The sequence below is a fragment of the Panthera uncia genome, chromosome C2, assembly GCF_023721935.1.
Source record: "Panthera uncia isolate 11264 chromosome C2, Puncia_PCG_1.0, whole genome shotgun sequence".
Taxonomy (NCBI): Eukaryota; Metazoa; Chordata; class Mammalia; order Carnivora; family Felidae; genus Panthera; species Panthera uncia.
Window position 1 is genome coordinate 109,533,953 of NC_064810.1, and position 14,084 is coordinate 109,548,036.

At 37.3% G+C, this 14,084-nt stretch overlaps 1 protein-coding gene across 3 annotated transcripts in view; it reads right to left on the reverse strand.

Annotated features, from left to right (window-relative positions):
• Positions 1–13,681, reverse strand: part of MBNL1 (muscleblind like splicing regulator 1) — a 205,460-nt gene extending 191,779 nt beyond the window's left edge. For 2 of the 3 annotated variants that reach the window (XM_049629676.1, XM_049629666.1), the window contains exon 1: positions 13,579–13,681. The gene's annotated coding sequence lies outside the window, so the exon portion shown is untranslated. The remainder of the gene's footprint in view (positions 1–13,578) is intronic. The other variant, XM_049629672.1, reaches the window with a different exon arrangement.
• Between the last annotated feature and the right edge of the window lie 403 nt (positions 13,682–14,084).

Here is a 14,084-nt window from a genome sequence, read left to right on the forward strand (position 1 = left end):
TAAAGGATCTTTTTAAATCTTTGTTCCTGGATGCAAAATTATTATTTTTTTCTGTTCCTGAATATAATAGGTAGCATGTGCTTTCACAAAATAACGTATCAAGTGCCTTTAATAGGAGTTTATTAATTCTGTTCGGGAGCCATTGTAAAGATGTTTATGCATGATTATTCTAGACTAGCAATAGAGCAGTAGTCTGTAACTCCTACCCACATGCTACTCCCATGCACAGTGTAACTTCCTTCTATAGCTTCAAGACTCCCACGTTCCTACAAAAGCTCTTTCCTACCTGTCACTTAGTCTTCACAATTAAATAAAGAACAAGTTAACTGTTTAAAGAGGCTGGCCACACTGGGCCTCTCTTTTCATGAAGTCATTCTTCTCTGAAGATACTCTAAATTATAGACTTAGCCAGAACAGTTTTTTTCCTCTTTGAGGACTTTGAAGTCTGTTTCTTCTTACGATATTCTGGTAGGTCTGTCATAGAAGAAACTGTAAATAGTTGGTCAGGTTCCCTAAATACCACGAGCTCTATGTGAGCCTTGGGAGGTGTTAACTTTGTTAGATTAGACTTGAACTTGTGGAAAAGGGCGCATCTGGCACCAAATATCCAACTTGTTTGAGATAGCCAAAATTAATTATTAAGAAAAAGGAGTGCATGGATGACACTTGGTACAAGTCTGGATAGTTTCCTTACTGTGATGCAAGAAGCCAGCTGAACTAAATCTATTTCATTTATGACTAAATTACCAGGTGACTAGGGGTAAAACACTGTCTCCTTTGGTGTTATTGGCAATAGGTATTCCTGTGCCAAATATGACACATGGGCCAGCTTCCAATGGCAAGAGTCATGCCTGCTACAACCTTGTCCTTCTGCCCATATTGTTGGCTGCTCTTGGAAAAAGCATAGCCACCTCTCCCCCACCCCGACTGGTACAATGGCCTATGTACACACCTCACTTTTTAGAAGAATTAGGTTAAAAAATAAGGGGCTGTTACTTCAAAGGCTGTTGTTCTGCACATGCATGCCTTGGCTTCTATGAAATAAAGACGGTCTTTGGAGTCTGTCATTAGGCACATATTTCTAATCAATCTCTTCAACTCTTAGTCTTCCACTAACTTAAATTATCTCCCTCATAGAATTGTGATAATGATTTCATGGGAATTGACCTAACAGAGGTCACAGCATTATTATTATTTTAAATGGGATATTTAATATTAATAATATTTTATATTATTTTAAATTGTGTGTGTGGGGGGGGGTTGTTTTTTATTTTTGAGAGAAAGAGAGACCATGAACAGGGGAGGGGCAGAGAGAGAGGGAGACACAGAATCCAAAGCAGGCTCCAGGCTCTAAGCTGTCATTACAGAGCCCAATGCAGGGCTCAAACTCACTCACCATGAGATCATGATCTGAGCCAAAGTCAGACACTTAATGGACTGAGCCACCCAGGCGCCCCCAAAAAACATAGGCTATTTTAAAAATAAGCTCATGTTAAACGGCAGATTTCTTCAAGATATGAGGATTAAAATCAAATTACAAGTTTAAGAAATGTACAGCTATTGTTTATAAGATAAAAGACAAATCCTCTTAGAGTTTTTTGAATGGACAGGTAGGATGTAATCAAAAGGGAATCCAAGATGTTCCCTGGAGTGATAAACAGGCACTTTTCAAACATCACTTTTAATTGACCAGAGCACATCTTTCTTTTGTCCAACTTTCCCCACCCACTTTACAAGAAAAAAAAAAAAAAGAAAAAGACAACATGGGAAGGACAAGCCAAGCTAAGTAAAAGGTATCTTCCACTTTAAAAAAGAGTACATAATGCACAGTTGCATGGAAACCACATCCTTTGGAACCATATGTGATTTTTTTTTTATGCAGTCAGAGCTGTTGCCACGGGATAAAAATTTAGTTGTCTACTTGCTTCATTTAAGTAACACAAGTCAAGAGATTGTTCCAAGCATAACTTCCCTCTTTTTCAGCTTTTACTCTTTCCTCGCTGAAAAAATGTATCTCTCAATTTCGTCAGAACAAACACCCTCAGAACTTTAAGCAGAGAACATAATGATTTTGTGTTGCTAAGTACTATTTAGTTACAAAGGTTTGGGCCACAGGAATGATGACATCACCCACAGAAAGAGGAACATTTACACTTTTGAAAGAGATTCTTTTCCAATGTGATGGGTCACCAACCAGAGGAACAAAGCCAAATAAGGCAGGAGGAGAGGCCTCCTGGTTCTGGAGAAGGCATCTTTAGCATCCAATTCTGGAATCATGCCCCAAACCCACATGCTCTTCTACGCTCCCCTTCTGCATCTAGTTCATGTCAACAAATGTGTACTATTATTATTGTAAAAAGCCTGGTACTCTCATACTTCAATATATTTGCTTCTTAACTAATCTGTCCACCTATGGGCAGCAGGTCAGGAAGCGGCTTCATGTTTCAGGGGTGTTCCCTAAATATTCACACACTGCAGATATTCATGCATTTACACACGCGTGCAGTTGGAAACCACACACCATCTCACACTTTGCAATAATCCAACAATACGGTGAGTCATCATACCCACATATTTACATGATTCAATGGACTGCATGGCTTAAATAGCACACAAGTCACCTGTGCTCCTCCATACTTCCCAATACCACCAACAAAATAGTTTTCTCTTTGGGCATTGACAGGAACACTCATAAGTCAGCTTGTGGCTCCTACAATATCATGTCTGCCTGCCTTGGGGAAACTATGACTGTGTTCCTCTCTACCCCACCCATTGTCATCCTTCTAGCCACACCCAGTCCAATGCCACGGGTAGATTTTTTTCATTGTCATCTCTTAACACAAACAGCCATACTCATTGTCATTAACTTCTTAAGTATGTGGGGAGGCCATTTGTTCTTGTCCCTAATAAATATTAGGTCTGTTTAAATAATACTAATACTAATACTAATACTAATACTAATACGAAGAAGGAGAAGGAAAAGGAAGGAGAGGGTGAGAGGGAGGAGGAGGAGGAGGAAGAGGAGGAGGAGAAGTCCTTTTTAGTAAGATATTCTATATTCCTTTCCCAAATCATATTCAACCACCCAACTCCCCCTGCAAAAGTTGTATCCATCTAATTCTGGGATTTAAAAGGTAATAATTGGATGATTTAGATCTCTTGGGATAATAAAAATAAATCAGAGGAAATTTATAATTATTCTGGAAATGCAGAGTAAGTAATCGCTACTTATAATAGGAATTGGTTGATGTTGTAAGGGTCCCTACCATCACTGGTGCTGGGATTTGAGAAGAATAAATAGGAGAACATCTGTTGTCTTCAGAGACTAGAAAACAGCCTTTTCTCTAGTCTTTTCTGCTTCTTATCCATGCAGAAACTAACGTGCCTGGTGACCCCATTACCAGACATCAGGGTACCTGTTTTCAATGGCCATGACGAAGGTCAGTTATTCCATAAGAATTTTACTGAAAAATCTGAAATTGACACATTTAAATAATATTTAAGCCCTTTCACTTTCATCAAACCCATACCAATTATAAAAATGAGAAGGCAAGGGGCGGCTGGGTGGCTCAGTCGGTTCAGCGTCCGACTTCGGCTCAGGTCATGATCTCGCTGTTCGTGAGTTCGAGCCCCGTGTCGGGCTCTGTGCTGACAGCTCAGAGCCTGGAGCCTGCTTCCGATTCTCTGTCTCCCTCTCTCTCTGACCCTCCCCCGTTCATGTTCTGTCTCTCTCTGTCTCAAAAATAAATAAACGTTAAAAAAAATTTTTTTTAAAAAATGAGAAGGCAAGAAAATGTAGTTAACCTCTGAAGATAAACTCAGCTTATTGAAATTTATCTAAATATAATAATTTACCACCTAAGAAAGCTTTTGCCCTATGTAGTAATCCCTGCTTCTCTTCAAGCAACAGTTTTTCTTGGCCTATGTTAAACACAGAGAGCGAATGGGTCACCTGTTGCACTCATTTCCCAAGTACACACACATGCATGTCTGCAAATATTTGCTCGCAGTGTACAACTCCTTGCCTTAGCCTACAACCTAAGGAACCTGGCCTTTTTTCAGCCCCAGCTTCTTAGTATCATCTCTCATTACCCCCATGTGACCTGGACTCCTCCTTTCTGCTTCTCAGATATGCCAAACTCATTCCTGCCTCCTCTGCACTCGCCCAGCACTCTTCCCAGGGTCCTCTGCATGGCACTCTCAAAGTCCCCATCATTCAGGTCTTAGCTTAAATATGTCCCTTTCGGAGAGGCCACCTGGAAGGCCAGCTAGGTACAGGAACTTTGCTTCTCTGCCTGTCTATCCTTTTACTTTGTTGAATGGTCTTCATGCTGCTATCTAGCATCATCGAAATTCCCTTCGTAAACATTTACTTGTTTACCGGCTTAGTCATTGTCTTGCCTCCCACTGGACTGAACCTCAGCTCCTTCAGGTAGAAATTTGGGCTTGGTCATCACTGTTTTCCTAGCATCTAGATGAGTGCTTCATGCATAATTCTTGATAGATGAATACACGAATAAATGCACTTCAAAATGGAAACAGAGGCCTCTCACAAGAATTAAAATTGTCTCTTCGCATAACCCACTTCTTGAGAAGAACCACAAAGGCAGGGTCACCACATCCCTCCTCTGGGAGGACCATAGAATAGAAAATAAAAAGTGGCTCAGTATAAATACCAGGGGCAGTATGTGAACATGGTAAAGATCCATTGTGGAGACAGACACACCGGGACCAATTTTGTGACCATTATCAAACTCTCTCTGAACCTGTCTTTTTTCCCCCCTTAAATCTGTAAAATAGTACTAGGGGTACTTATTTCACAAAGTCTATGAGGGTTTTAAATTCGTTAGTTAATCCTGTGAAGCACAATGGTATTAAATACAATGGCATTTTAAAAATGGCACTAAAACCTGGTACTAAAAATGATACGCAATGGTGCTAAAAACGAGTACTAAAAACTATAATAGTAAAGCTATTATTATTAACATTATCATCATCATCACCACCACCACCATTATCATCATTATTTAGGACCTAATAATCTCAAGAACCAAGTCATAGGTTTATAACCTTAAACTTGATATGTTGGATACACACACAAAACAACTCCAAACAATATTCCTAAAATAGCCTTTAAAATCCACTCCAAGATCAAAAAATAGAACCAGCAAATAATTACACAACAGTATGTGAACTATATGCATAGCCATGAGGCCAGAACAGGCAGATGGTGAATCAGGAAAGAATTCTGGAAGGAGATTGGTCTTCCATCTGGCTTGAGGGAAGCGATGAACCCTAGCTGGCAAGGAAGGGCGGGCACATGTGTTCCTTGGGGGTGAGGGCAGAGGCAGAACCAGTGCAAAGGCAGTGGGGCGGCAATGCAGAGTGACTGCCCCCAGGATTCTAAGAGATTAATGGCACCCACTGTGAACCAGTCTCTTTTTAGCTCCATGGAAGAGAGCCAGTGCACACAAAAAAGAGAACTTCTCGGTCTATTTGTTGTCCCCAGGGACCACTTCTTTTGTGTCAGTTCCTTTCACTCAGTGCTAACAGAAGTATCCCACCTGACAATCGCATGGCAGTTTAGAACACTACGGTAATCATGGCCTCCTCCACATGACCTTGGGAGATAGCGGTTATTTTTATCATGCTTGTTTTATTTGTATCTAAGGTTCAAAACTGTTGAGGCCTTTTGCTTAATCATCATTTGAAGACCTAATATGTTTCAGGGATTCTTCTAGACACCGAGGATATAATATGAACAAAACAGACCAAACCCTACCCTCATGGAACTTACCTGTCAGTGGGAGGAACAGGGAATAAATAATTAAACAAAGAAACAAAGGTTTTGTGTGGTATTAAGTGCTATCAAGAAAATTAAAAGGGGGTAAAAGGACACAGTGACTGGGTTAGGGACACTATAATAAAATATTTAGTTGGTCATGGAAGACATCCTTTAGGAGGATCATCTGAACATCTAAAGAAGGAAGAGTTGTGCACAGTAATGTGTGGGAAGAACATGCCAAGAGAGGGAAGAGCATGTGCAAAGTCCCTGAGTCAGGAATGAGTTTAGGAAGCTCCAGAAGCAAAATAAGGAGTGGAGCCAGAGCATCGTGAATGACGGGATAAGAGGAAGGATGTGAGGGAGGAGATGTAAGTAGAGGATAATACATATAAGCAATAGTGAGGAATTTGGATTTTTTTTCATAATTAAAATAGGAATCCATTGAAGAATTTTGAGCAGGGAGTCACAGGATTTGACTTCTATTTTAAAAGGTCATGCCGGTAGGGATGCGAGAGTAGAAAAAGATCTCACAGTTGTGCAATCGAGCCCCGCGTTGGGCTCTACCCTGGGCACGGAGCCTGCTTGAGATTCTCTCTATCTCCCTCTCCCGCTGCCCCTTCACCACTTGTGCAAGCTCTCTGTCTTGACAGAGAGAGTAGAAAAAGAGAGAAACGTCCAGAACAGAGATGATAGTGTCTTTCACTGTGCTCAAAATGGTGGAAGGGGTGAGCCTGGTCAATGTTGGAATATATTTTGGAAACAGAACTGACAAGCTTGCTGATAAGTAGGATGCAGGTGAAGGAAAGAAAGAAACCAGTGACACTTTTGACCTGGATAACTGGGTGTAAGATCATGTCATTTACTAACCAAATAAGACTGGCATGGAGCAGAGAGAAGGGTGGGCAATGAGGGGCTTTATTTTGAACGTGTTAACTTTAAGATGCCTATTAACATCTGAGGTTTAATAATCACTTTGAGGTATGAGTTCATAAGCTGGCAAAATTTAAGGAGGTATAACTTTTTTTTTTAATTTAAAGTTATGGGGTTAGATATCTGGAGAGAGAAGTAACCATCCAAGATTCACAGGCAGTAAGTGACAGAATGGAAATTGAAAATGAGTCTTGGCACTCATCAACTCTCTCTTCCTACCACAAATATCAGGATGTGTCCATCATTATGAGGAGAATATGGGAGAGTACAAGGGACAGGAATGTTCTAGAATGACTCATAGAAGAGGGTGAGAATTTTTCCAGTGCTTATGGACTATACAAATTCATGGTTGCTTCTTTCCTTGCCTATTTTTCTGTAAGTGTGATGCTATATGCACATTTAATTTTAAAAATCCATTCTGGAATAATAAATTCATAAGGTTGACCAAAGACCACTGGTACTTACTTTCTTTATGGAAATTACCACTTTTTGGAATACGTGACAGATAATTAGCTTCAGACTAAATGTAGATTAAACAGAATTGAAATATAAAGCTAAAAGTTTAACCAATAACTCACACAGGTATTTCTGAGTTGTATCATAACATTTGAAATAGGACCATCAGGTTTGTTTAACAGAAATGGCTTGGGCAAGAGGCACTTAATCTCCATGGCTAGGAAAAACAATTAAAAGTCAATCAAGTAAAAAATAAAATTAAACCAATAAGAATGCAAAGGGAAAAAATTCTAAAACTGGAAACAAACAGAAACAAATCAATCTAATTGTATTGCAGATGAATACTATGATAACCTGAAATGGAAAGAAAGAAAACGTGTGAGGGATGGAGGGAAGAGGGAAGGAAGGAAGAAAGGAATTCATCCAAGTAACTAATAAACACAGTGTTTGGTGGGGAATGAGTGTGTGGAGGGAGAAGGTGCACACAAACCGTGAATTCTTTTTAGTGGGTTTATTGTAGTGATTTGGGTAAATTAATTCTTAAATTATTTAACAATTTTCTATTTATTTTTGAAAGAGAGAGAGAGAGAGAGAGACAGAGCATGAGCGGGGAAGGGACAGAGAGAGAGGGAGACCCAGAATTCAAAGCAGGTTCCAGTCTCTGAGCTGTCAGCACAGAGCCCAATGTGGGGCTTGAACTCACGAGCCAAGATATCATGATCTGAGCCAAAGTGGGAAGCTTAACCGACTGAGTCACCCAGGTGCATCTTAGATGCTTTATAGAATTAAATGAGTAAACACGTTATGTTCAGATCCAGGGCTCACACTGTGGAAGAAGGGACACACAAACATGGCATAGGTGAGGGCAAAAAAGAACCTTCTGGGAATGGATTGGAATTGGAAATAGCAGGTGAATGCAGGATGTCCAAAACATATGTGTATGGATATAAATTTTTATGAATGCATGCATATGCATTTTTGTATGCATACTTGTATGTTTGTGTCTGTATGTGTGTATTTGCATTAATATATTTTTGCTGGAAGGGTCAAAAAAGAAAAGCACTCCAGTGGCAGTGAGAACACCTAACCCAGATTTGGCCTTTTAGACCATTTTCCATTAAAAGAAATGAGAAATGAATGATTCCAGGGTTGGGATGTGCTAGGTACCAGATTAGCCTAGAACATCTTTTTATGCCAGAAAGTAAGAAAGTGCGTACTAATACGAGGGAAGCTGGCCACAGGGACATAGAAACCAGAATAAAGAGTCTTCATTGGTCAGATGTGGACAATTTGAGCACCATAACAATTAAGGCAGTAAGGAATTATAACCCATTGGAAAGACAAAATTTCCTGAGTTAATATCGGGAACAGATATACAAATTAGTAATTAAATACAGGAGAGAGGGGAGATTTTGCTTACATTAGAGTACAAAAGGCTGACTGAAACGTGCTGGGAGTGTTGGAGCTGGAAAATCGTGATTTTATAACTGTAATGCATTATAGTCAAGACTGCATCAGATGAGAACATCAATTAATATTAACCCAAGAGGAAATTTTTCATGAGGAGTTGTCATTACAATGTGGAGAAATTAGGCAACACTTTGACATCTCAACCAAAATTAACAATACCATTGGCGGATAGATGAGCATCCTGTGACCCTAGGTATCATCACCTGTGCAGTATTCTAGCAAACACTGCAAAACCACAATCTAAATGTGAGGAAACGTCAGACAAATACAAAATGAGCAACACGGTTAAAAAGAAAAAAAGAGGGGTGCCTGGGTGGCTCAGTCGGTTGAGCGTCCGACTTCCGCTCAGGTTAGGATCTCGCAGTTTGTGAGTTCGAGCCCCGTGTTGGACTCTGTGCTGACAGCTCAGAGCCTGGAGCCTGTTTCAGATTCTGTGTCTCCCTGTCTCTGCCCCTTCCCTGCTCATGCTTTGTCTCTCAAAAATGAATAAATGTTAAAAAAAGAAAAAAAAAGAGTTGGTGGGTAGACTTTAAGGTTTTAATTTTATAAAAGACAAAGAAATGATGTGGAAATGTTCCAGATTAATGGAGGCTAAAGAGACATTGCAAATAAATGTAACACATGACTCTAAACTGGATGCTTTACTGGAGGGGGAAAATTATAAAGGACATTATTAGATAAATAGCAAATTGTAATATGGGCCAATAATAGATAAAAGTATGGTATCAATGTAAATTTATGAAATGGATATTGCAACCATTACATAAGAGACTACTTCTATATTTAGTAATTACAAGCTGAAGTTAAGGGTCATGTTTTTTATAACTTACCTTCAAGTGGTTCAGGAAAGAAAAAATGGAGACAGAAAGATATGGAGAGAGAAAGAATGAAGCAACTATGCTTCATTCATTCATAAGCAAATTATGAAGCAACTAGAGTAAAATATTAAGATTAGGCAAACCTGGGTAAGGGTATATAGGTGTCCACTATACAATTCTTATTTTTACAATTCTTTTGAGCTTGAAATTATTTCTCAATACAAAAATTAAGTAAACGAAGTATAATAAGCATTTCTAGTGAGCATTTAAAAACTCCAATGGCGTTAGATATATGATTTTTACTCAGAAGGCAGCCTAATTGTCTAGACGATGTTCCTGCCTCTCCTCTAATTCAGATCTGTTCACCAACACAGGAAGAGCATAAAGCATTCTGCTTCAATTTTTTTTCTTATGCAAAGTGAAAACAAATTGAACTGAGGTATGCTTAAAGAAAAACGCTGCTAATTTATTTATTTTTTCCAGAATCAGAACTGTGGTGATTTTTTTCAAGATCATATTACTATTTGTTTGTTTCCAAAGTGAAAAGAATTTTTAGACTGTGATAACCACTAAATGTGGAAAAAACTGAGAACTTACAATTAATTTCTATAAAAATGAGCTGGGACATTTTATACTAGTTCATGGAGTAAGAACAGTAATCTAACTTCATTTCTGCTTCACTGTCCATGGTTCCATTATGAATTAATGGTTTTAATGCTATTTTTCTTTAAATTTGCATTTAAAAATACAAATTTATTGTTTTCCGTAGCAATACTGGAGAATGTAAGCCCATTTTGCACACATGTAGAAAGATGAAAAGACAAAGCTGGAAAGTATTTAGAAGACATCAAATCTAAATGCCTATTTCTAGTTCATATAACATCATAAAAATATCACTGATGTTAGGGAAGCATTGGCAATGTAATAGTAATTCTCAAACAACACATAATTTACGCTCTAAAGATTTAAGCATTAAACAGTGTTTTTATTTTCTAGAATGCAGATGTATAAATTAGACCACATATAATGCTTCTTTTTTAAAGGAAATACTCAGAAATATAAAAGAATTTGCCTTTATTCTTTATATTTGCAGAGATTCTTTCTTGTGTGGAAATGAGATTCATATTCCCTCTTACAATCATATGTACTTCCTAAGCACATATTTTTGGGAACATAATAATTTTCCCATATAACACATCTTTTCATTAATAGAAGAAATATGAATATGGTACATGTGGCACTTATTTGGAAGTCCCATCCAGTAAAAATAAATAGAAAATCAATGGATGTAAGTGGACACAATTTGCTTTTAAAAAGGCTGAAAGGGGCGCCTGGGTGGCGCAGTCGGTTAAGCGTCCGACTTCAGCCAGGTCACGATCTCGCGGTCTGTGAGTTCGAGCCCCGCGTCAGGCTCTGGGCTGATGGCTCGGAGCCTGGAGCCTGTTTCCGATTCTGTGTCTCCCTCTCTCTCTGACCCTCCCCCGTTCATGCTCTGTCTCTCTCTGTCCCAAAAATAAATAAAAAACGTTGAAAAAAAATTAAAAAAATAAAATAAAATAAAATAAAAAGGCTGAAAAAGCCATATTATCCAGATTTAGAGGATTTTTGTTTCTGAATCCAAAACACGCCATCCCTCTGAGTCTGCCCTCAAACTATAATCTTTCCAGCAAAAAGCTCTCATCTTTACTTTTGCAAATGAGACAATGGCCAAAAAACAAAGAAACAAAAAACAAAAAACAAAAAACAAAAAAAAGGAAAACTAACCAAACAAGGGCATCAATGTTTCAAAAGTTCTTTTGGGAGTCCGGTCATCTATGTTAAGAACAAATAGCCTTATTGTTTCAAAGCGAAATTATTATTTGAAAGGTAACATATTAGTGAGGTGGGATAGAGCCCTCTAGAAATAGGTCATTCTCTTGCCCAGGTGGGCGGCTTTAGAAAGTTCCCACTGTGAAGGAGGGGACAGACACCCAACAAAACTGTGAGATTCGTTGGATCAACCCTGGATGGCAGCAGTCTGACAGACACCCAGCAAGAACACGCACACATCATATAGACAACCACGTCTTATTAAGACAGATACAAAATTTTGCAGCGCTATACAGCAGTCATCCAGCTTCAACTTTATGATTCAGTGAAGATTTATGTCTCAGTGTGTCATATGAATGTAATCTTAACGAAACACAGTACAATTTATGTCTGTAGTTGAAAAGTAAAAATTTATGTAATAAATTACTTACAATATTATATCAGTTTCACTTTAAAAATGTGGATTGGGGGGGGGTCTTAATGCTTTTTCTTATGACACCATGTGAAATAAAAAGCCTATGCAATGCATCTTGCTGTTCTCCCAATAATGACAAGACCTTCTCCTTTAACAAACCATATAGCTCATGGAAACTCAGCCAGGTAGCACTCATTTTTTTTTTTTTTGGTACATATAATTTTGTCATGGAGCAAATTCTAAACTTAATCTCCATAATCTAGAACTAGATGGTTCATTCAGAGACTAAGAGTTCCCAACAAACACAACCACCACAACAGCAACACATCCATCACGCCAGCTAGATAGAATTTTCTCTACTTCTTTGGCCTTCATTTGCCAGTCTGAATTACAGTGTTGATCAATCTAGATCATAATTTCCTTGACTATGTTTTTGCTTGGTTGGTATCAGCTATTCAGTGTAACACCACACTACGTACAACAAACCCACAACACTTAATAGCTTATGATATCAAAATATCTCATATTTAAAATTCCAGACATTTAAGAATACTTCCATCATTTATTTTTAAAGAGAGGGGCATTAGACGTGGTGTTGTTGCAAAGGACACAACCAAGTTCTGATGGAAATAGTTGTGTGTAACTAGCGTGTGATACATAAAGACGGACGTGCACAATTTTAATGGATTTCTCACAACTATCAATTTGATGGTAAATTTTTGATCTGGTTAAGAATGTCAAACTTGAGTCAACAGTTCGTTTCCTGAATTTCTAACACTAACAATCTGTTCTTCTTCTCTCTATAATCGAAAGACAGTGACTCCTGTCACAGCACATGGCATGAAAATAATTAAAAAAAAAAAACAACACCTTATTTTCTAGGTAATGTAATAGAACCAGCGTGACAGCATCGTTTACCCAAATTGATTAAAATTAAATCCATTAATTTATGGAACAATGTGGACTTTCTTTTTCAGAAGCCACCTGATTAATTAAGAAAGCAAACCAAATTAAGTAAGCATTCAAATATATTATTTGCTTAAAAAAGATTTACAAATCGCTGCGTGATAAATGTAATTATATTAAATAGTTAATATGCATATATATTACTCTGGCTTGGCACAAATAAAAAATTCTGTTGGATTTAGATTACTTTAGAATTTCCTAATGAAATTAGTTTCAGCTTATTTTGATCTGCAATTACGAATTCAAAGGGTTTGACTTTTAGTTTTTACTCCACTTTTAAGCATTATAACTGGGAATTAATCTTAAGACAAACATAAATTTCTAAAATTTGATTTACTTATTTACTTTTTTAAATACTACTATCTACAGTACGAATTGCTTTTTTCCTAAGTATTTAAATATCATCATAATGTGATGATATGAAAGATAAGACTGAAATGTCACATTTTAAATAATTCTCTATATTTTCACAGTGGGTAGAAAAAATGCAAAAATATCTTTATCCTGGAAAATGTCCAACTAATACTATGCAAAATTAACAAATGTAACTAGGATAACTTACAAATGTTAGGAATTTACTAGAGCTAAGGGAAGAAAAAGTTCTCAAAATTTACATTAGTATGAAAGTTCTTTTGGCACTAAATTGTGTACAAAATTATGAAAATAAATAATTTTTTTTTTACTTTTCAGTTAAAATAATTTGGAGATCAATAAGAACTTCAAAATCTTCCAGCTTTTTAAAAGGTTGAATGTGCGGTTGAAGCTGTAAATTTACTAAAGTTTTTCATTTAAAATATGGACTATTTCCGTAAGAATTGTCAGATTAAGCTAACCTATTTTATAATGCAGCCAACATTTAAATTGTTATTACATAAACAGCAATCCAAATAATAAAAATAAAAAATAGCAAGTTAACACTTTCTTCTTACCGCTGTGTTATTTTCAGTTGCTTGTTAAGCTCCTTAAATAGTTGAGTTAACCACCATCTGAAAGGGCTCTGACTCTCTGCTTAGCTCTTTTTAGTCATTTTTTTTTTCTCTCTGCAAAAGGACAGTCTACCAAAAGAGGAAGTTGTGAAACACCAGAGTCATTTTGCTTTATACATTCTATGGAGAATGGAGTTATTCACAAACGTCATATTTGGAATCATGGTAACAGACTATAATTTGTGTGTGTATTCATATATAATTAACATATACACAAATGTATATGTGTGAGCAAGTTTTTGAAAAGTTAAGCTATTGAAATCTATACTTGATTATGTAATGCTCATTTACATAAGGAAACATCTCCTCTGTGGCCAAAAGATAATCATAGAAAAACAAAATTCTGCTCTATGCAGACAAAAACTGTCAAGCTGATACATGAGGAATTAACTTGCTTTTATAAGGCTAATTAATTTAAACTCTTCAGAGTATGACCTAAATGCTAATCT